Below are 24,314 nucleotides of genomic sequence, written 5' to 3' on the forward strand. Positions count from 1 at the left end.
CTTTTTGAAAATACACATCTCAAGAGCACATGCAGTTGTTGGAAAACATGACAAACATGCATTAATCCAATGCATATATGTTTTTTTATTTAAAGCTGTCTCCCTGCTGGTGTTTAAATCCAGGAGGAGCATTTTGGTTGATGCTTAGTTAGATATTTTTGGGGAGAAAAACAACGAATCATGTCTGATGGCTTTAGCTGGGATCCTTCTGTCCCCTCTGACAGAATCGTGTTCCTCTTTTTTTTTTTTTAGGTTGTATAAATTAACAATGGCCTGATAAATCCATCAAATTCATCTCAGAAGTGGCTCATTTCTCACAGCATTGGATTCTTAAATATTCCCTTCTGCTCAAGGCAACAAATTAGGTTGTCAATATTACTCAGTGTTTTTCAAATATAGTGGAAAGCAGAATTAATTTGCCAGAGATTTCAAATCAGATTAAACTTTTTCTGTTTTTGGTCGATACACCATTTTATAGTCATAAGATGTGACTCTAAGAAGCAGTAGAAGTACCATGTTATTTGCTAGTCGCCATTAAAATTTAGAAGAAGAACAAAGAAGAGACATTTGATTAGTTAGAAAAAAATCAAATGTAAAAACAACCGTCAAAATACTTTAGAGAATTTGTTTTTCATATAGTTAAGTAAAATATGTCTATTGTCACACATACGTCGCAATGTTGTGAATTCATCAATGCTGCAATGCATTCTGGGTAGATGAGTTATGGTAGGTAGCACGGCGCTAGCTACGTCCAAGACAGTACGGTAATTTTTGCGCCTTCAGTGACATTTAGCCCTTTCAGTTTAAACCTGACTATATTGAAACAGAAGGCAATGTAAGAACAAATGGAAATTAGGAGGACGAACAGACGAAGAGAAGAGATTCGGTCGAAAAAGCCGGTGAGTTTGTGCGACTGGCTGCTACTTGGAAATGTCAACCCAGAAGAGGAGACGATGCTGCAACCAGCTCCGGTTTCTAACAAACTGTTTACGGTAAGCACTGGGATCAGAATATTTCCTCAAATATATTAGAGTGATGTTTTACAAAGACTTAACGATGCACTTTAAAAATATCTATTGTCAGTTTGTTTTGACTTTGCATTAGCTCCTTCCTGCTAATTGTGTTGGCTCTCCCTAGTGGTGCGTTCTAGTTGTTCTCGAAACTGGGAAATTTACACTTCCGAGTGGAAAAAAAAAATAACTCGACCGCCCTCTGAAGTCGAATTTTCCTCGGGGAAACTGGGAGGAACTACCTCCCATTTTGGACTAGTAAGGGTGACTTTGCGTTTCAATATGGCCGCTCCTCACATTAACAGTTTGTCTTGTTTATTTTAAAAGACATGAATGTAAGAGTTTTCATAAAATCAAGCAACTACAAACTGAAAAAATAGATAAAACGTAGTGTTTGATAATATAAATTAAATCTCAACTTGTTTTCAAGCGGTACTGCAAACAGGGTTCATGAGTAAAGTCGCCATGTTGAAATTCTACCGTTACCACGGCTTTACGTCAAATCCAGCTCTTGCTAATGGCGTTAGCTCTAGCTAGCTAATATAGTTATCAGACCAAAAGCCGGTCACGTTTTTGTTTGAACGAATATCTTGTGTATAATGACCAGTGTTGGCATAGTTACTTTGAAAAAGTAACTTTAATCGGACTAATGATTACTCCTTGAAAACGTAACTTAGTTATATTACTGGCTACTTGATTTGGAAAGTAACTAAGTTACACTAAAAGTAACTTTTTAGTTACTTTCAGCAGCTGCTAACAACAACGCTCCGCCTCCTGTGAAAATTACATTGAGCTTTGTCAATACTTAATTGTAAGCTATTTCATAATGGTAACATCAACAATGTGTCTCCACTGATAAGGTTGAACTGAAGAGGAGATTGTAGAAAAAACAGTACAAACAAATAAAAAACCTGAGTGATTTGTGTGGTCCACTGTTGTCTGGAAAACTCTAAGGATTGTAAAGCCCCCCCACCCCCCACTTTCAGATTCTGCGTTACGGCCCTGCGTTTGGTGTCACTGCGCACAGAGCTCCTCCTGCAGCTCCACAACTCAGATGGCTGCACAGATTTGTGACACTTATCGTAATATTAATAATTAGAATAGCGTTAAATTGCCATTATAATCATTGCCAACTACGGACACGTTCATTCGTGGCTGTTTTCACGTTTATTGCGCTGTTCATATTAGTCTCGATGTTTGCAGTTTTCTGGAGCGCAACGCGAAGCTCGACGTCATTCAGAGGTAATACATTAACTTGACATTAACAAAGACACAGCGGGACGGATCATCCAGGAAATGATGAACAAGGAGAGACTGAGTAAAACTACCTTAATGACGGACAAATTATGGGATTTATTATGAGTCTGTGCTTATTTCCAAACCCAAATGAGCAACTTCACGTTCAAAAACGAGCCAAAAAAGGCGCAACCCGCCGCTCATTAAATCTGCAAGCGACTTTAAAAAAAAAAGAAGCCCAAAGCCGCTTATAATAATCGGACTTGGCGACAGAAACTAAAAATAGTTCCAGTTTTTCCACCAACAAAATGCGCATCTCCCTCCATTGTTTACATTTCTGTCGCATAGAGACGTCGGTCACTCGACAAGACGTGTAGAGGAAATACGATTAAATAACAAAAGAAGATAGTAACGCAAAAATGATTTTGATAAGTAACTGTAGTCTGACTACTGGATTTGAAATAGCAACGCGTTATATTACTCGTTACTGAAAAAAGTGGTCCGACGTCAGTAACGCGTTACAAATTAACGCGTTACTGACATCACTGATAATGACACATGAAAACTTTGAGACAAAACCCTCCACATTGGATTTAACTGTATACTGCATACCAAAACCCGCATACCCAAGTATATTTTTTATAAATTCGAATTTTTACAAAGCTGTTTTTGTATGATAGAAAACATTTCACAAATTATTTTGACACGTTTACCCCCTAATCCCACTTACCAGTTCAATTCTGCCACCTGGCGGCATAAATTCATAACTGCAGCATGTTTTTTGGGAGGAAGCTGGAGTATCTGTAGAGATGTCAGTAATGTACATGGAGAATTATCAATCTGGATGTAGAAAGATTTTGCTGCAAGGCAACAGTGCTACCAACTACTTTGTAGTGGAATTGGACAAAACGTCTCTTGTTTACTTCAAACACACAAAATCTACCAAAGTATTTTTGGTCTAATTTCTATTGCAAATATCTGAATACAATTAAAATAAGACAAAACTAACTTACAAATAACTTTTCAGCAAGATAGGAGTCAATAATTCTTAATTTTTTTGTTAAATAAATGCCAGTGGAGCTAGACTTTTTCAATCAATATTGAGAAATTATTTACTTAAAACAAGCTCCTATATCTTGCTGAAAGGTTACTTGTAAGTTAGTTTAGTCTTATTTCAAATGTATTAAGATATCTGAACTAGAAATTAGACCAAAAATACTTTGTAAGATTTTGTGTTTTCGCAGTGTTTTAGGTGAGTTATTAGAATTATTTGTGTTTCACTGAATATCAAAAATAATGAAAGTATATGTTATATGTCTTTATTAAAGTCTTCAAAATCAGAAATACTGAGAAAATACTTTTTCCCAGTATTTGGTAGCGTTGCCTTTGAACATTTTGGGTTTTCTTTCTAGACAGAAAAGAGAAGTTTGGTGTGAGAGCATTTTTTATTACAACTATGTTTCTTATGATTAACTTTTTAAACAAAGTTATTTGTTGTGCATTTGAAAATGAGCAGATGTAAAAAGCTTTTTTTGCATCTGCAGCATTTGTTGAAGGTGTGAAAAAAATTGAAGTCGCTTCAAACATCAGCACTTCAAATGAAACAAAAACAAGCCATTATTTTTTTGCTTTTCTAACACATCTCTGTCATTTCTGCTTACATCCGTGGCGACACGGTGGTCAAGCATGAAATGACGTCCAGACTAATATGCAGATTCTTTCAAAAAGTAATGAGATATTTACTTTAAAAGGAGATTTCTCCACCCTTGTTGGTGCTGAAGATGGGACGACAAAATAAAGGATTTTGTCTTTTTAGCATGAGTGGACACAAAAGATTGACTGTTCGATTTAAATCAGCAAAAGGCCAACAGGAGCAGTGGAGCATGTAACCTCAGAGATCGCCCTCCATAATGCGCTATCTCCATTTACAAGTCATTTCACCGACTTTTTCTGGCCGTAAGTGACACCCGTGCAGCCGCAGACATGCATATTGCACCGTGTTTGGTAGTGTTTAAGCAGCAGGCGGCTGTCACCGACTTCTCAGCCGGCAGCAGGAGCTAAAGTAGAAACAAACAAAAGAGAAAAGGAGTTACGTCAAAAACTCTGAAATTTTTAGATTAGGCTCAGAAAATTCCTAGAAAAAACAAGGAATTTGAGTTTGAAAAGTGAAAAGTTTTCCACTCTTGAAACCCAAAAATTTCCAAAAGTCAAAAATGTGTGACTTTTTCCAAGTTTGTAAGTTTTTTCCTCGAAAATTTCTGAAATCTCCAAATTTCAAATTTTTTTCCAGGCTTTTTAAAAAAATTTTGAAGAAAATTTCTGTTACTAATCTTCAAATATTCTTTGTTTTTCTTGCAATTTTTTGAATTTCCAAACTCATGGATTTCCAAGTTTTTGTTTCTAGAAAACTTTTAAGAATAATCACAAAATGTTATTGTTTTCCAAAGAATTTTTTACTTTTACTGTTCAAACTCAGAATTCTCTTTATTTTTTAGGAAATTTCTGAGATTAATAATTTTTTTTTTTTTTTGAAGTTTTCTTACAGCAAATTTTCAGACTCAGAAATGACCAAATTGTTTTTTTTTTTCTTTTGAAAATTTCTGAGTTTAACCTAAAACTTTCTCAGTTTGTTCTATATTTTGTTGACTTTTGTTGACTGTTGTCCTTAGGAAAAAAAACAACTTTGGAAATTTTTTTGACTTTTCAAACTTGGAAATTTCCAGGCTTTCTTTCTAGAAAACTTAAAAAAAAAATTTAAAGCAAATTTATAGCAATTTTTTGACTTTTGGAGCTCAGAAATATCATTGATTTCCTAAATAATAATAATAATAATTTCCAATAGAAAAGAATTTAAAATTTCCTAGTTTTATTTATTGCAAATTTTAAACTTTTCAAACTCTAAAATTTCCTTACGTTTTCTGGAAAATTTGAGATTAATCACAGATTTTAAAAAATTTTTGGCAGAAATTTTCAAAACTTTTCTATCTATCTCTTGTACGGTGAGCTAATGAGACCCAGCTGCAAAGTGTGGAAGGAGTCGTCTGGCTTTAGCCAATGATGAGGTGCGACTGCAGCTATTGTTCGTGTTCGCATTGCTGCTGATTACACAAACCTGATGACATTATTTCACGCAGCGCATTTAATGGGCAAGCCATGAATTGCAAAGCAGCTGCAGCAACAACTGCATGGCATGTTGTCATGGTATGAAAGGTCAGAGTGTCTCACCCTCACCAACTGTACGGCAAGCAGTGCTGCATATAAATGAGCTCTGCCTGATTCAGGTGTAGGAAAGAAATAGCGCCTTCCTTCTCTCCAGTGAGTTGGCATCGATTTGCAATCCTTTCAGTTTAGCAAATCATACCGACTGATTTGCAACAACATTAGTGTCTGTGTGAACATTTAAACCACCTGCGCTGTTACCAAGACTTTCTTCAATGTTGGTGTTCAATTAGTGGCGGGTGTTGATTAAAATTATAACTGGAAACATAATAACAAACAAAATAAGCAACATTTCAATTTCAAAAACCCTTTCTGCAGCTAAATTACTCAATAAATACACATATAAGCTCAACAACAAAGTTATTTATTGTTTTTAATCTATTATTTAGGTTAGTCTACCAACAGTTTCAGGGACTCTTGATCGTTAATTGAACTTCTTTCGAAATCTGAACTGTGAATGCTAACGTTAGCATTCATTAGTCTGTGCTGCCGCAACACGTTTAGCATTGAGATGCTATTTTAGCTTAGCTTGTAGGCTAACTCCTGTTAGCACAACTTAAACACAATAGTCTTTCCCAGCGTCCCATCAGATTGCTCTTTCAAGCAAAAATTAACCACCATTTGAAAAAGAGAAGCGACTTCCATCACTGCTGTTTGCAAATGTTGCTTGTGCGTCGGATATACTGGCGTACCAGAAACATACAACTACAAAGGTTCCAGCCTGAACCATTTTATATAAAACAAAAATGTTATTAATTGTTATTAAACTTCATAATTGATAACAAAAATGTTATCAATTATGAAGTTTCTGAAAATACAATTATCCTTCTAAAAAAGTGATTAGTTGAGACCAAAACTCCAGACTGAAGACTTTTTTAACTTATGAGATTTATTGAATTAATGACAGGCCTAATTACAGATAAACATGTAATTAGTTTAGTTTCTTTTAGCAGATTTCTAGACTTAGTTCACTCAGCAGTTTAACTAAAGTTAATAGTTTAGGAAATGAATAATTTTTTTATTATCTTCTGCGTTCCACATAGATATTCTATATGCAAACTTTATCACATTCAGCCGATATTCAGATTATTTGGAATTTAAATTAATGTGGGTCCTAAACTCTGCAGTCTGTTTGAAAGAAATCAGCATCTCTTGTCTTTTTTTATTTTTTTTTCTGAGAGCAAGATGTCAGATTACACGCAGATATGACTGAAATCCTATCAAGCAGTAGTGAACATGGTGATAACAGCTGGATTTAAATCTGCTGAAATCTGCAGAGATCTGCGCTTCATTACTGCTACCTGGCAGAGACCCTGCAGCACACATCACAAACTGGCTCATTATCCACTGAGTCATCGCGGCGCTTACCGAGCGCTGCAGAACCCCGGGATAATCCCCGCCCCCCCGCCTCCACTGCAATCTGCAGGACCGCAGGGGGAGAGAGCTTCGTCCTGTTGACGGGAAATCACACGACCAGATCCAGCATGATGGCTCCCAATCAGCATTCTCAAATCAATACCCGACTCCCGAGCTGCTCCCGCAAAAAATGACACAACCGAATGTCTCTCTGTCGGCAGCTGAAATGTTTGGAGATGAAGTTGACTCCTTGACCTCTAAACTGGAAGGATTAGCTAAATGCAGGTTTTATACAGGAGGATATTTGATAGCTTAGAATTATCGACCGGGCACCGTCCAGAAAAATTTTAGGATCAATACGTCTTGAGGAATCGGTCCAATTGGACTTCTCCTGCTTAAGAAGACATTTTTAAATCTAATGGATGGGAGAGGGCCGCCAGAGTAACTTTGTCCCTGATTTTTAACTTGAAACCGCGACAATTCCCTAACACAAACTGAACGTCCAGGTCCAGCTTTTCATAATAAAACGTCTTAATATTAATTTCAGATGTTTTTTTTTTTTTTTGGTGTTTTTTTGTTGAAAAAACAAGAAAATTTCAGAGCTCCAAAAGTCAAAAGTTTGCAACAAAAAACTGAAAGTTTTATATTTATCTCAGAATTGCTTGTAGGAAAAATGATTAAAATTCTGAGCTCAAAAAATGAAAAATTTGTGAGAAAAAAAGATAAACTATTAGTTAAATTTTACAGAAAACACAAGGAAATCTCTGAGCTCCAAAAGTTAAACATTTGCAAGAAAACTTTGGAAATTTGCAAGAAAATCTTTTGAGCTCCAGAAGTTTAAAATTTTTTTAGGAAAACCTCAGAAAGTCTGGGATTAACCCCATAAATTAAGAAAAAAAGGGTAATTGCTGAGCTCTAAAAATTAATAATTTTAGAAAAAAACTTTAGAGATAAAGCAAAGAAAATTTTCAAGAATAAAATGTGATCATTTTGGAGCGCCAAAAGTCAAACATTTGCAAGAAAGAAACTCAGAAATTTATACAAAAAGAGAAATTTTCTGAAATCTAAAAAATTTGAGTTTGAAAAGTTTAAATTTTTTGACATTTTTTCCTCCACATAAGTCAAGATTTAAATATTTTTTCGATGGCTCTTGTCCTATTCTGAAATGGTTCTGATTACAACCATTCTTAGGAGTGTTGGACAGAGAGACGTAGTTTGTATTATGAACTTAGCTGAAGTGCAGTTCCACCAGGTGTTTGCTAATTGCTGCTGCCGCTAGTCTGTAGGAGCAGAGTGAGGACAGCTCGGAGGAGCAATGCTCTGTAAAATAATTAAAAAATAATGTTGCTTAAACCAGCTTTGAGACAAAGGAAGAAACCCTTAACTATTATTTCCTCGTTCAGATATTTAAAGCAGCCTCCTCGGTTGACTGTAAGTTTTCTGCTGCTGTAACTAACCAATCAGTGTTTGTGTTGTAGAAACGCTCATAACGGTTGCCATCGGAGACACAAAGATTTCTCAAACATGCATGAAAGAATCAAAGCAACACGCCAGTTGTATTTTTGAAGAGTGAATAACATTGTAACATAATGTAATAGTAGATTTTACGCCGTCCTGCCCCTTTAAGAGCCGACCAGCTGATTCTGCTGAAACCTGGTGTTAGTTCATCAGTTCAATTTAACAAACATTGACCTTGATGGTGTTGTGCCAGGTCCAACTTCTGGCCTTGGGCCACTTCTCTCTCTCCGTCTCCTGCCAGGATGCTGCCAAACAAAGGTCATGAACCCCTTTTAGGGTGATTTTTTACCTCATTGTTTTTCTATATATTATGTGCTTCTATTTGATCACAACTGAAGATTTGTGTTGCTCAACTATTCACTTTTAAAGAAAAGACGGCTGAGAAGATTGACCGTAGTTTTATCTGTTCCAAAATGGATTTGACTTTTTACATTTGTTGTGTTTTTTTGGCCAAATAAAAGCTTTATTTTCCATCCTTTAAAGCGTTGTGATTGGTTTACAACCTGTTTGTTTGCTACAGGGAAGACGAGAAGATGCCAACCCTTTGGAGAGTCTTCCTTTGTTTAGACGTAGTGAAGCTATTTTCTGCCACCATGAAAAAAGGTCGGGTTTCTCCCACCATTGGTTGCCTCCTTGGATGTTGAGGCTTTCAAGCCCCTGAGCTCTCACACTGACTCTTTGTCGATGCAGAGACTCCTACTGTCCACACCGTCCCTCTAAGTCTCCTTTTGGACAGTTTCACTTTTTTTGTTGTGCTTCATTCTGAGTTTTTAAACTACACCTGGAATAGGCTGTTTTGTGTTGCACTGCATTGAATCAATTCAACTCTTCTTACTTTTGTCTGTTTACTTTACAATAAGCAGGGATATTAATAGTTCTCCAGGTTTTCTGAAGGTATTGCCTTTTCACTCAATTTCCGTTCAGAACTGCCTGGATGTTGAGAAATGTTAAAAGACCAAAGAACAGTCAAGACAAAATAAAACTGTATCAGATGAAGTCATGTCTCTTAGAAACATTAATATACATTTTTACACGTTTCTGTACATGCTACTGTTTTCCAGTTTAAAAGCCTGGCTTCCCTTGGGCTGTAAAGAAAGAAGGAATGACTGAAGACTTTTGCACAGTGCCGTCACCCCTCCAGTGATTTATGGCTGCGGCTCAGGGTGTCACCAGAGCAGGAAAACATCCAGATGGAGGCGTCCTGATCAGCTGCCTGAACCGTCTCAGCTGGGACTTCTTAACGCAGACGAGATTCAGCCGTCCAGGGTTTGTTTTCACCACAGAGGTAAATATCTACAAGGAATAATTAGAGTTTTAAACTTAAAGAAACTTAAAATATGGCTCTTTTAAAAGCTTGTTAGATCCAATAAATAAATAGCGTGGTGTCTTTATTTAGCATTAATCCAAATTTGTTGGTCCTTGAGGACTTTATAACTACATTTTGTCTCACAGTCGGATTCAAAAAAGTTATTTTTTTAAAATGCCAGATTAATCAGCGGGAGATTTGTAGGAGGATGTCAGTATTAATACCTTTTAGATAGTGTAGCAAACAACAGTCCATGATCCACATTTTTTAAACTTTTATTAATTCATAACATTGAATAAATGGAGGAAATGTGGATAGGCTTTAATGCGATTTCTCTATGTGCAGGAGCTCAGCTTGTGTTGCTAGGTAACGGGCTGGGCTTTGGTAGGGTTGCTAGGTTACGTTGGAGCACCTGCTGATTTGAAACATTACATTCCCAAGGTTTTTGAAACAGCTAATTTTCCAGACACCACACCAAAAAAAAAAAACAACCATTACCTTATTCCCTAAAACCACTGGGTGGATTTATTTTTAAATGCTTAAGTTTAGGGCTGAAACGATTCCTCGTACCTGGACCTACGTTCGTCCATCTCTTCACCTCCACTCCCATCTGACCTTCGTTTGTTCGTCTGCTCCCCATTTCCCACTCCAGACGACATTTCCCAGATTCTCAAACAGCTTGTCAGTTATGGTGCAAGGTGAGGATTCATCTATTAAACTCACTGAAGATGAATACATAAACTAAAAGCTGGAGCATATACATTTTTTATAAGTGTATTTGTGAGCCTGCCTCTTTATTATTAAAAGTAAATATAATTTCAGATTTTTGTATAACTTTTCTTCAGGTTAACTTAGAAAGTGATCTATTATTGTCACAGGTTAGTTTTCCAAAGTAAGTAACTGTTAGAGATGCTCAAAAATGAAAAATTAGACTGATATTGATATCCAATAGTAACAGATTTACCAATATTTCATTTAATAATTTTTTTTTTTTATCTGATTACTCAATCAATAGATTACTCGATTATTAAAGTATTCGTTTACAACAGCCCTACTTAGGTTGTTTTTAAAAGCAGCAGAAACCCAAATGAAAGTGGAAAATTTGAGTTTTCCTCCCTTTAAACTGAAATGAACATGTAAAAACAAATCCGAACTTCCCATTCAGACGCGTATTTGTTGATTTCTATGTTCCTCTTCTTGTTTCTTTGTCTCACTACCAGTTTCCTGACGATGCTCTTTGTGTCTTTGTCAGTTTTATGATGACATCCATCATGTCCACACTCAATCTGCCAATGTCCTGTTGCCACTTGGTCATCAACTAGCGATAAATCTGACGCGCTAACTGTGCTGCCAGCTGCTCTTCTGTTCAGTCCAGGAATATTGAGAATATATCAACAGATCCTGTTTTCAGCTGGGTGTTTGTTTTAAACCTGCCACCCTGAGGCGGCCAAACTCTTTACTGTAGAGGATCATTTTCCCACATTTATTATGTGGATTTCTTTCCCACCTCAAAGGTCTTTCGGTATCAGAAGAGGGACACGCAGTACTTACCAGATCCAGGGAGGATTTCATTGGAAGCTTTACGCTGAAACCAGAAACCCAAGAGTTTCCTTGAGGACTTTTAATTTTTTTTCTTTTTTTTTTTTTTTGCTGCGTATGAAACATAAGCCAAGAGGTTTTTATTCCATCTTCCACATTTCTTATCATCCGGTTGAGTGCAGTGTCAGTACGATTACTGGCTCGGATCAATACTCTGCTGTTGGTAGCGACTTGAAATGGTTTGAACTGCTGCACTAGGAGAGAAAAGAGGCGCATTGTGTCACAGGTAGAGCGTCACCTCGCTTCTGCAGGTCAGACATTTTCTGGAACAAACGAGAACATTTCGGAGCTTGAAAAGTCGAAAACATGCGAGGACAAAACTTTGAAATTTTAAGATTAACGTTAGAAATTTCCTAGTTTTTCCCCTCAAATTTCAGATTTTCAAAATTGGAAAATTTTTGACTTTTGGAAACTTTCTGAGTTTCAAGAAAACTCCCTGTCTATTGTCTATTGTCTGTAATCAATACAAAAATAGATTTTTTTTTTCTAACAATTTTTTTGTATTTTCAAACTCAGAATTTTTCTTGTTTTATGCTAAAAATTTTTGAGACTTCTTGGCTGAAATCCACCCCCAGCCCTCTTATCTATAATTGCTCTAATTGACCGTTGTAGATTTGCCTGAATGAAATCGGGTATTTTCTCCGCAGTTTGAGTCGTTCCTGCATTCGCCGGGTTTAACTGCTGCCTCGTTCAGAGCCAAACAAGTCAAACAGACAAGCAGGGTGAGGCTTCGCCTGGAGAGGAGTGGGAATCAAGGGAAAACAAGAGGAGTTGAGCTTATTACAGCTGCACAGATGGTGCAGCAGATGAGATGGTAGGGAGTCAGAGGTGTGACAGAGAAACGGCGGCGGCGCACGACTCTGACGGCGTACATAAGGAGCTCCTGATTGGAGAACCTCCAAAGAAAACGCTTAAATATTTATTGTTCTGCTGCACCTTCAGCTCGTCGGCAAGAAAAACGGCTCAGGAGCCGTCAGTGAAATATTAATTCCTTCAGAGCAGCACAATGCTGAAGGTAGGAGCGGCATATGGTGCGGCATCCTGAGGGGAAGAACAGCAGGCTCCAGTCGGGAACGGGTCGGGGCGGCGAGGACGGCCGAGATGGAGGGGAATTAAATTACTGGGAGGAGGGATTCAACAGATCTCATGAGTCTGCAACTGCAAGGGAGATATATTTGAATAGCCCAGATTTTGTGCTTTGCAAGCTATTATTATTACAGCCTTAGTCAATATTCATTCTGTCTGCCTGTGATAAATGCAGAAGTAATAAGAGGGAAATGACATTTCATACGGGCATTAGAAAGGCAACCCTAACCAGCCCGGCTCTCCTCCTCTTTAGGTTTGTTTTGATAAGGGATATTTGGAGAAGATTTTAGATTTGAAATTACATTTCAATCAGCAGAGGGAAGAGGAGAGTTAGCTGCCGCTTTGACATTAATGCAGAGACATAAATATAAGCTCCTCTCCGGGGAGATTAAACCCTGTCGAGAATTTATAATGCCCTCCTACAGGAAATCCATACGGCCTGCATGCAAAAAAATAAATAAAAAATCTGGGGTTGAGATGGAGCAGCTTCCCAAACACACAGCAGTCTTACAAAAAGAATCACATCTTTAACCTTTTCACGTTACATTCAGAGGTGGGAGGTCGACTTAAAGTTTTATCACGATATTTTGCGATGCAGATAAAAGTGACAATAAGAAATATTTATTCCACTTTCTTAGATAACTATATAAATCTGATTTGTATCCCCATACCGTTAAAGATAACTGCATTTTCAAACTTGTTCTTTTTTTTATGCTTTCACTGAATAAACTTTGGAGAAAACAGCAAAAACCATCAAACTCATAATTAATTTGAGTTTATTGTGACAAAAATGATCAGAATTCTTATTATGAGAATAAATTTATCAGATAAACACACATCCATAGATTACCAAAACCTTGTACTCAAGTAAGAGTAGCACGACTTCAACATAGTTTTACTCAAGTAAAAGTAAAAAGTAAGAGTAAAACTCTGTTTGGTTAAAATGATCAGAGCATCTGATTAAATATTAAAAAACAATAATCAAACAAAAATGTAAAGTTAAGTCCAAATTTTGGTATTTTAAAGACTAATAGGTTCATAAACACAAAAACTAAAGATATTATATATCTATGCATGTTTTATAAAAACACAATGTTCCAGGTAATTAGTTAGTTTTTCTCCATTAATTACCATTTTTATTTGTTTCAGGAATTGAAAATGTTTTCTGAATATCAGTTTTTGTTATTTTGTTTTTTTATTTAACTATAATAACCTTGGTGCAGACAATCCCTCTAACAGTTTCAGCAAATGCTGGATCTTCAAAATACTGACTCCACTGTTGAACATCATTGCACATAATGCATTTTAATTATAAAAAATGTTTAATATCCTACTTTTCCCACCATTTTGCGAGTTCATGCAGCACCTTGCCTTCGTTTATTAGACAAATTACCAATTACTCAACGCATATCTGGCATCAATCTGAAAATAATCGATCGATTCGTCTACATTCGTTTTGTTTTAGACGGTAGAACCTTTCTCTTCAAATGAGCCCATACAGCTGATAACGTGGCCCATTTTCTCTGAAATAAAACAAAAATGTTTCCATTAGAAGACAAACGACTTCTGTCGAGGTAATCAATACCCAATCACTCCAGGAGCTCTTGTTTGTGTTTCTGATCACCATGGGTCTCTGCGTCTGAGTGCAGGTCATGCCATCCTGTAATTAACGCTCACACCTTCAAGGAATCTATATTCGATGAAAGAGCAAATCCATCCTCCTCCTTTTTTTTTTCCCCAAGAAAAGACAACAGAGGGACCGCCGAGACCCCCCTCCGCCACTCGTCCTCTTTCATGTCTCTCATTAGGAGCGTTTGAATATTTACGAAGTCGGGTCAAGACCGTCTTTGTCCACTGGAGATCTGTTGTGTCCCGTTGGTGAGGAATAATGATGGGAAACCAATTTCCTCCTTTGTCAGCGACGTGTAAAGCATGTAATCAGCGGGTCCGGCCGAAAACCCTTCACCAGGGAAGGAAAATGGGATTTCATTTTAAGGAAACATCAGGGCTTAACGGCACTCATTGTGTTTGATTGTCATTGACTTTAAATTAAATTTTGCGGAGTTTTATGACATTGTACCACAGAGAATGCTTTTCAGGAGTAATTTTTGCAACTGGTCACCAGGAAAGGAAATGGCCCATGGTTCCTTTCATCTTCTTTAATATCTACTTTGAGGGAGATGGAAGGGGAAAAAGTCATTTTCTTATCAAACGTCACCTTTTACTCTTTGCATCTCAAAATGGAAGGGAATGAAAACGAATTTTAGGGAAAGATGAAAACTGACGTTATTATCTTTGGACCTAAAGAGTCAGCACAGCTTCAGTGATTAATAAGTAAGTAAAACAAATTTAAGCAAAGATTTAAAAAGTTAAGTTTTTAGCTGGCCTTTAAGCGGCAGTAACTTTTGTTAAAAATATTTTTACATATTTTTTGAAATATGTTAAAAATAACTATGGCATGAGTTATCACTATGATATGAGTCAAATAATCTGTTAAAAAATCAAATTCCTCTGTCTTCTCACAGTGTTAACATATACTCTCCCTCCTTTCCCCTTTATTCTTGCTTTATGCTAACTAGACTTGTCATTGGTGGCAATGCTATTTAGCATAGCCACCAATAGTGGCAGATAGACGGTTTTTCTGTAATTTCTCCACCATTAGGATATTTAGCAGCGAGTTCATGAGGATGATTGACGGCGCTAAGACCCTCCTCCTGGCTCTGATTGGTTGTTTTTGTGTTTTTCTTAAGATGGCAATAGTAGCTCAGGGAGGACATCAATCTTTTGGCAGATTATCTGTCCCATATCAACTGTCACAACATGGTGTCAGCTTCAACAAATATGTAAAAACTTCTTTATAAAAGTTACATAATGCAGTTTTAAATAAGCCACTGAGTTCGCCGATCTGAGAGTTGGAGGAAGGGAGTTTCCAAAGTCTTTGAACAACAGAAGAAAAGTCTCTGTCTCCTTTAGTTTTTAGTAAGTTTTCCAGGATTAAAGGACCAATGTATCAGCAAGATCCATAAAAACTGTGTTTATGTTCAGTCACATTGATTATTGTAACAGTAGTTGTGTTTCCATTAACCATACAATTGCACAAATTGAAATTACAAAAATAAATGAGCTTAATGGAAACATGGCAGTTTTGAAAAAAGTCACATTTTACCTTAAAAATGATTTTGAAATAGATGTATTTCACCGAACTGCAATGGGAACACGTTGTTTACACGAGTCATGATCAACAGTCGGGTTTTACTACTGGCAGAAACCACAAAGGAGACAACAGGAAGCAGTAACCCATAGTAACATATTTGTGATGACTTCGATGATGGCACTTGACAAAATGTAATGTTTACTTGTTTTATAATTGTGTTGAAATTCAAACTTGACTTGATTACCTACTCATAATGACAGAATGAGCCTTTATTAGCTGTACTGAGCATGAGTTTTTCCTGGTGTGGGCTTGAGGATGAGTGAAAGCCTCCCTCCCAGGTGTGAGGCCGGCAGATGGGCTCAGGATGCAAGCGGTAATGTATTCCTCCGAGCGTTGCCTGTGCCTTTGAGGGGGGGAGGAGGGAAGCTGGTGCTGAGAGAAGATGGCCTTCGTGTGGTTTGAAAGGCGAACCGCGGGGGGGACAGATGCTCTGATATCCCAGCAGGAGCACCGCTGCGGGGCCGTGCGGTTGTTCTCTGCCCGGCGGGGGGAAGTTCGTTTCCAGTCACGCCTACGAGCCGCAGCGAGGAGGCGGCAGGGAAAATGGCAGCGTAGGTTTCGGTGGCTGAATGTACAATTGTGAGCATGAGAGAAGATCTGATTACCACCTCTACCTCGTAATTTCCAGTGTCAGGGTGTCCGTGTCTTGCTTAGTGCTTTGCTGTTGTTTAAACATAAAATAAAGGGTTTTGATTCTTGTGGGTTTCGAATTTCACAAAACAACTGATTGGCTTTGAGGGTAGCCTGATGGTCTGTTGGATGTGAATGAACATGTGCAGAAACTGACTGGAAGCTTTATTATGATTATGATAATGATTTTTGCCAAAGCTGATATTAACTGTGACCTGACTTCTTCCTTGAAAAGGTTAGGATAGGTCTATGGGTTATACTAAACACGTTGATACCAACTTTTGCACAGAATTATTCTTAGGTAATGAGATTTTAGTCTGGTTATTCTGCCTGTGTTGATCTTCTTTCAGAATTAGTTGTTTTAGGGCCTCTGGAACTTTAAACGTTTCGGTTGTTATACACCTGAAATGGTTGCTAACTTACAACGGTACATCTTCGACCCGGAGTCAGAACAAAACACAATACAACTGATTTAGTAGTTAAACTAGCTTGGATAACATACTGGAGTTCCGTTTGGGTTGCTAGGTGACGGTGCTGGGTTCCGTTTGGGTTGCTAGGTGACGGTGCTGGGTTCCGTTTGGGTTGCTAGGTGACGGTGCTGGGTTCCGTTTGGGTTGCTAGGTGACGGTGCTGGGTTCCGTTTGGGTTGCTAGGTGACGGTGCTGGGTTCCGTTTGGGTTGCTAGGTGACGGTGCTGGGTTCCGTTTGGGTTGCTAGGTAACGGTGCTGGGTTCCGTTTGGGTTGCTAGGTGACGGCGCAGTACCTCTTGGTTAGAACTTAATAATTGGGAGTTTTTTGAAACGGTTCTTTTTCCAGACACTAAAAAAAATGGCTGCATGTTTTATTTTTAAACTTTCTTTTTTTAAGTACTTGGACTGACTTTGTAAGCAGTAGAAACCCAAATAGAAGTAGAAAACATGCAAGAAGTGGATTTATTCAGCTATTTAATAATGTAGTCGTGTAGATACTTATTTCTTAATGTTTTATTTATTTTATTTTAATTTTGAGGATTTTGGTGTTCCGTATTTTAGGCTGTATTGCCACTGCTGCTGCTGGTCACGCCCTCCAACTCAGTTACTCTCGCATGTGAAAATGGCTGCAAACAGATGCACAATTATACAACTGTACAACTGTGAAAAGCAGAAGTAGAGCTTCCTGCACAGCCACCGAGAATGCAGTCAACACTTGTCTTTTCCAGCAGCCATTGTACAGCGGTAAAACAAGCTTTAATGACCAGTGAATATGACTTAACAATGAGGAGGTTTTTGAAATTGCTAATTTTCCAGAAATTAAAAAACATTAACTTATTTCCAAAAAAATCTTCATCTCACTTGTGATGATTTTAGAAGCAGAAGAAACCCAAATAGAAGCATAAAAACATTCAAATGTGAATTTTTCATTAGTTTCCCTTTAAACAATCCAACCGTGTTTTCATGGTTTAAAGCAGAACATCTCAACGCAGTAGATAATTTCAATAATTCATTGTTTTTTATGGCAGATAGCCATAAAAACTGATAAGCATAGAGAAACTGAGGTTTTTTAACATCATTACATGAAGATGAAAGTGATTCCAGTCTCTTTTCTTGTAATGGTTACATCATGCTGGTCCCAGTTCATCCCTTTCTCTCCTCTGAAGTATCGACTTACATTTTCATTGCACTGTGAGCAGAGAACGGTTGAAATGTGACCAGCGTCGGAGCAGAGTGAGCAAATGTACTCCAGTAAAGGATTTCCAGTCAGTTGAGCAGGACTGCTTCCAGAGGCCCGTAGCCTGTATCTGTCTCAGAGGAAGATGACTAATTGCTGTTATTAACATCTGCCTAACAAGAACACAAGCCTCTGAGATAGCCGATTAACTGATGGTGCCTAAAAACAAGGCACTGACAGAATAATGGATTTAATCAAGTGGGTATGACATGTCTGGAATGAAACTGAAACGGCTAACGGCTGGATTTGTCAGGGATGATACTTTTTAGAGCCAAGAGAACCTTCATGGAGAAAATGTGTTGAACAAGTCGTCTGTGTAAGACATTAAAAACCAACCTTGAGCAGAGGAGAAAGTCTCTTACTTTCTCAACTCTGATCCTTAGATTTTTTCCCCACAACTGATTCAAATGATTGCATTACCTCCTTTGGCCTCAGTTTTCATCTTTCTAACACAGACGGTGCAAAAACTTTAAATCTTACCAAGTATTTTTAGTCCAGTTTCTGTTACAATGATCTTAATATGGTTTAAATAAGAGAAAACTAATTTACAAGTAACTTCTAAGCAAGATGTAGGAGCTTGTTTTAAGCCAACAATTACTTAATACTGATGAAAATCTGCTTGTTCGTTGGCAGATTATTTCACTTGGAACATGTGAAAAATGTTTTAAGTGAAATAATCTGCCAATGGAACTAGAACTTTTTCACCAATCTTAAGAAATTATTTACTTAAAACAAGCTCCTATGTCTTGCTCAGAAGTTATTTTTAAGTTAGCTTTGTTTTATGCTGCGTGTACTAAGTTATTTGCACTAGGAACTAGACAACAATTACTTGGTAAGACTTTGTGTTTTTGCAGTGCTTCTTTGCATTTCTACTTGATTATAATCTCCTAAGAGCTGAGTCTGGCATTTCTCCCATTTACTTGGATTCCTCTGGTAGAATTTCAAACTGGCCAATCAGCGAACAGAAGGATGAGCTGTGAATAATGATGTAAATTTTCTGCACCGCGATGGCAACGGACGAAGAGACCGAAGCCGTTCAGTCCATGTTGGCCACACTTTCAGATATTGAGTTAGCATTAGCTGCATTTCCTTTAACCACAAAATTGTGCAAGCGTGAAAATAAGTTTTCTGCAGTTTTTTTTTCCTGGAATTTTGAAAAAACTCCTTACGTTTTCAGCGCTACAATGAGTTGGTTTTCAGCCGTATCAAAAATAAATATGTTTCTCAAAACTGCAATGGAAACACGAGTCGCATGATAAACAACTGGATATTACTACTGGTAGAAATGTCAAAGAAGATGACAGAAAGTGGTAGCAGGAAGATGTTCCTTTATTATTATCATTATTATAATTTTTTCCTCCGGAGCTCTCACAGCAACACACAGTTCATAAAACATTGTGTGTAATTTTAATGTATTGAATCCAACACTCTTCTGTAAAATGGCAGACTACAATTTCCTCAAAACGTTGACAGATGATGACCGAATTATGAGTATATCTCAGGTAAGCATTTACATCCTTAATTTTTAATGACATATTGCGTAAAGAGTCTTATTTACATGTGATTTTGATTAAATTTCTCATTTAACGGGGGAAAAAAAAGCCTTTTTAAGACATTAGCAGAATATAAAAAAGAGTTTTATAAACATTTGTAAAGAAAATGCAGCTTCTGTCAACAACACTAACAGGGAAACAAGAGAGCAGGGTCGTCGTTTATGTTCAACATTTATTTGAACTGGTGCCAAATAAACGTTAAAACATTAAAAACACATTTTGTTGTGGAAAGCTTATTGCACTGTCTGCAAGAATGCAACTTAAAAGGTGAAAAGGTATTCAATCTAAAAAGAACATACAAATATAAGTATATTCAAATGTTATGCAATAAATATTGGGACTCAAAATGCAATATAGACAATGTGAATAAAATATATGATGGAAATGCAAATATGAACACGCCAGTTCATTGTTCCTGGTTGTAACCTGCAGAACCTCCAGCCTCAGTATCAGAACCAAATAAATGTTTTTTGTGAGGTGAAACATTTACAGGGTAAGAAAAGTTCAGTCGTCTTCATTCACGATGCTCAAAATAACTTCCAAGTGCATTTATTCAGTCGAGAAAAGAGAATTTCAGAAGATCATTTTAATCTTGCTATCATCAAAATGAGCTGTACAAAGTATCCACTGCGGCCAAACAATTATATTTTAAAATGGGATTTTCCCAACACCTTGAATAAAGACATTTCACTTAAAAGTTGGATTTTTCTGTTTTTTGTTTGTAATTATAATCTGCTGCAATACAAGATTAATTTATTTGACTTACTTAAAGCTTTTTATAGGGTATGGCCTTTTGCAAATTAAAGGTTAAAATCTTTAGTACAGTTAAAAAAAAATATGTTTACTTAAGCATTAAAAGAATATTTTTTGGGGGAAATTGCTGCAGCTGATATTAAATATATCTTGATTTTTATTTTTTGTTAGTTTTTGATATTTTCTAAACTTGATTTTATTTTCCGTTTTATCATTTATCTACCTGTGGTGTTGTGATTGGCCATCTCAGGTTTCAACTTTGACCCGATATGAAGTAGATTCATGAAAATATTTGAATAAAAATTTCAAATATGATTTAGAGATTTAGTTGAGTAACTTGAAAATTTGGTGTTTGTGGATCAGAACGTGTCAATTTATTCATTAAATTAAGTGGGACGACTAATCAAAATGTTTCTTAAAATCTCTTGGTATTATGTTGAAATGTAATGTTAGGAAATCTTTTTGTCCTGGAAATAAAAGCCCAGATTAGGTTCTGTTGGGTCCAGCGACAGAATCACTGCTGCCAACAGCTTTTAGAGAAAAAGACGCTGAAGCCTGTTTGGAAACTTATTGAATGCGGCTAGATTATGTCAATTTGCATATTCATGACTTGATTAAGTCATATTTGCATTCTGTTCGAAGTTTTTACATCTGTTCGCTTCCCTTCTCCCTGCGCTCAGAAGTGCTATATTTTGATTCAGCCGAATTCCCAAATAGACTCGTCTTATTTACATTTTCCTCCCTTTACGCTGAGAAAATGGAACAACACGAAAACCGTGCTTCGGTTTTCCGTTTCTAGGTATTTGTCTTCAGCGTTGGTTTACGAGATGAGAACAGGAATTGTGATGTAGCTTCATTTGATGCCAGAAACCCTGTAAAGCTGTGATTGTGTTTGCACCTCTCCTTGTCTGTGTGGTTTACCTGATTCAACTTATTTTTAGGTGTCTAGTTTAAGTGATTATTTTGTTTTTGTCCAGAGAATCTCCTCATTCCACTCAAAAAGGCTCAGTAACTGCAACCATGTTTCCTTCGACGTGTTTCTTTTTACATCAGTCAGATTTTATTTTCATAGCACATTTCAGCAGCAAGGCAGTTCACAGGGCTTTACGCCATAAAAACACAACAATTGAAGCATTACGCTTTGCCGTCATTACACATCAGATTATTTCATTGGTTATGTTTCAAAACAGGTGGGGTTAAAGTATAAACTTCGGGTTTACCGTAACCCCTTCTGGAAGTTGGTTTAACCAATTAATCACACAGTAAATTAAAACAAGCTCATTTATTGTTTTTCCCTTTTCTCTCTTTCTACCAAAAACCGGATGTTAAAAGTTTTAAGTCTGGTTTATTGGTCTCAACTGCATATTTTTTGGGGGGGGAGGTATTTTGTTTACAGAGACTTCATATTTTATTTAATTTGTTTTGGATATTTAAAATGTCTTCCAGTTCCAGTATTAAATGTTTATTAGAATTTAAAGTTTATTAATCTCGATAATGTGTTCTTGCATTACTGTGCCATTATTACCATTATATTGCTTGAAAATGGTCTCAAAATAACAATATTATAGTTTATCACAATAACTTCTGGGACAACTTGTCGTCCAGCAACATTTGTTACAGTAACAGGCCTATGCACATTTTGAAGCGACGCATTTTTAAAGAATGATGGAAACGGCAAAATTCAAAAATAATTGAGCAGAAACAGGTTTTTCCGCTCGCTCTGGGTAGTTTTTGGCTTTCTAGAAATGAGCTAATGCGTGGAAATATTTTCTGAAAAAAGAAAAAAACAAGAAACCAAAAAAACGTGAAGCACCTTTTGCGTTTTCCACAAGTTGATATCAGAAATATTTATTTTAGCTGCAGATTCATCCTTCACAAACGTTCACTAAAGAAACGCCGTTACTGGATTTTAAGCAATAAAACTGTGACATATTTGTCTAGTTTCATATTTATGTACTCCTAATATTCAATAAAATAAGATTAAGTGGTGAAGTTAACAATCTGTAAAATTTGCCAATAATTGTTAGCTGCAGCTGTAGTTAGAAATTTTACCCAAATAAGAGTAGCTTATAATAATAATATTACTCAAGTAAGAAATATGATGTAGTAAAACTACTTCTACAAATTTGGTAATATTATTACACCAAAATAATCTTGTTTAAGTTCAATCCAAACACTTAAAATGTCTAAAACAAATGTAATATAGTGTTGATTCAGTTGCTTTTTTGAACTTTCCTGACATCAGTGACTGAAAGTAAAAGTTTCTCTGAACTATTTTGAGTTGAAATGATGGAGACGGTTTTGTTCCGTTTATTTCAAGGTTGGAAGCGGCTGATAATAATTAGATCTGTTCTCAGAGAAAGCTCATTCCTGACCTGTCCCCATCCAGCCACGCCGAATCGTGAAGAGGCCTTGGATGCAACAACTGAGTTTATCACTTTTAATGAGAGGCTCTGCAGTGGGCCACACTCCATTACGCATGAGCCAGATGATAAATTACATCGCCTTCCACGACTCCGTGACCCCCCAGGGGATGTTTAATTAATCAGAAGCTGGACACGGCCACCGGTATTCGAAGAAACAAGTGGCCGGAGCTGCCCTGGACACACACTCACTCCCACACATCATTATTTGCCTTCCAGCCGCCTCACCTTGAAGTCGTGTGTGGAAACTAAAGAGTGAGAACAGAGAGAGGGACGGACAGAGGGACGGACGGACGTCTTCAGGACCCCAAGGGGCTGTACAAACTCAGCATCAGTTTAAAAAAGGATTACCTTCATAAAGCACTGATAAATGCCACATGTGAAGCAAGTACATACTTCATAAATTAGTAGACATTTTTTCAAATGAATGTTTTCACAGATTGTGAAATTGAAAAAGGAGTAACTACAACATATTTCTTCTAAATGTTCGGTGTAATTTTATGAATGAGTTTAATCCTGTTTTATAATGTCTTTACACTGCAAAAACACAATTTTACCAAGTGTTTTTGTCTAGTTTCTAGTAGGGCTGGACAATATGGCTGAAAAATGTATCACGATACAAACATTTCACATCAGTTTCATATAATTCTTTCTTTTTTAAATCTCTGAAATACTGACAACCCTTCCCAGTCTGATCCACAGTTTTCTCTCCATGCTGTTCTCTTTTTATTTATTTATTTTGCTGTGTATCTTTTATTTGTTTATCAGGAGATCATACATACGTTGATATTACATACATTTTGCAAAGCTTACATGACTTTTCCGATTTCTTTTTTTCTTTTTTACACAGTTTTTATTTTTTTTTTAATTTTAAACAGCTAAAAGGCACGGTGGAGAAACCTCTAACTGCTGCTGTGCAAGTTGCTCAGCAGGTTGTTGCTAGGTAACCAAAGAGTGAGTATGCTAGTTGATGTCACCTATTTTTCTTAGCTGGCTGTGAGTAGCTGAGCAGTTAAAACCTTTCCTCTGAATGCTGTGGGCTTTCGGATCGATTTCAGTGGACAAACTTATTTTATCGAAAATATATTTATTATTGATTTATCGGCCAGCCTTAGTTTCTACTGCAAATATCTTAGCACACTTGTAAAAAAACGAGTAACTTCATCAAGTTAAAGGAGTTTGTGGAGTCGGTTCTGTTGTCGGATTTTTTAAAATTATAACATGAATAATGTTCACGTTAAAAAGTCTACCAATGCAACCAGTTTTGATCAATATTCAAGAATTAATGGATAAAATAAGCTTCTTTAACTGGTTGAAAAGTTACTTCTAAGTTAGTTTTGTCTTTGTATCAAGTTTATTTAGATCTAAATGATACAAAAACCTCTGATAAAGTCACTGAGCACAAAAACTAAACAAAAATGGAGTGGCATCTGATTTTAGCGATCGTAGGATTTCTTTTTAAGACTACGATCCATTTCTCCTGCTAGCGCTAAACTAGTATCTTGTTTTGGTTGTATTTACCCAGAATGCCCTGCCCCGCTTTAAGCTTTTGGAGCGGTCTCCAGTTCGCTTGGCGTTCACAAATACATTCAAACTGCACCAGAGTTCACTTCAACCGAACTGAGACAGAGGGTTTTTCGGTGGACTAGAGTCAACAAGTCATATCAAAGCAGCGGAAAAATGCTAGCATTTTTGCTAACAGT

At 36.8% G+C, this 24,314-nt stretch overlaps 1 long non-coding RNA gene across 1 annotated transcript; it reads left to right on the top strand.

Annotated features, from left to right (window-relative positions):
• Window positions 1-732: 732 nt before the first annotated feature.
• LOC122833138 lies at window positions 733-23,205 on the top strand. The gene is made up of 3 exons (XR_006370929.1): window positions 733-992; window positions 9,401-9,624; window positions 22,578-23,205. It is a non-coding gene; the product is annotated as an uncharacterized LOC122833138 (long non-coding RNA).
• The last annotated feature ends 1,109 nt before the right edge of the window (window positions 23,206-24,314 follow it).

The sequence above is a fragment of the Gambusia affinis genome, linkage group LG06, assembly GCF_019740435.1.
Source record: "Gambusia affinis linkage group LG06, SWU_Gaff_1.0, whole genome shotgun sequence".
NCBI classification, from domain to species: Eukaryota; Metazoa; Chordata; class Actinopteri; order Cyprinodontiformes; family Poeciliidae; genus Gambusia; species Gambusia affinis.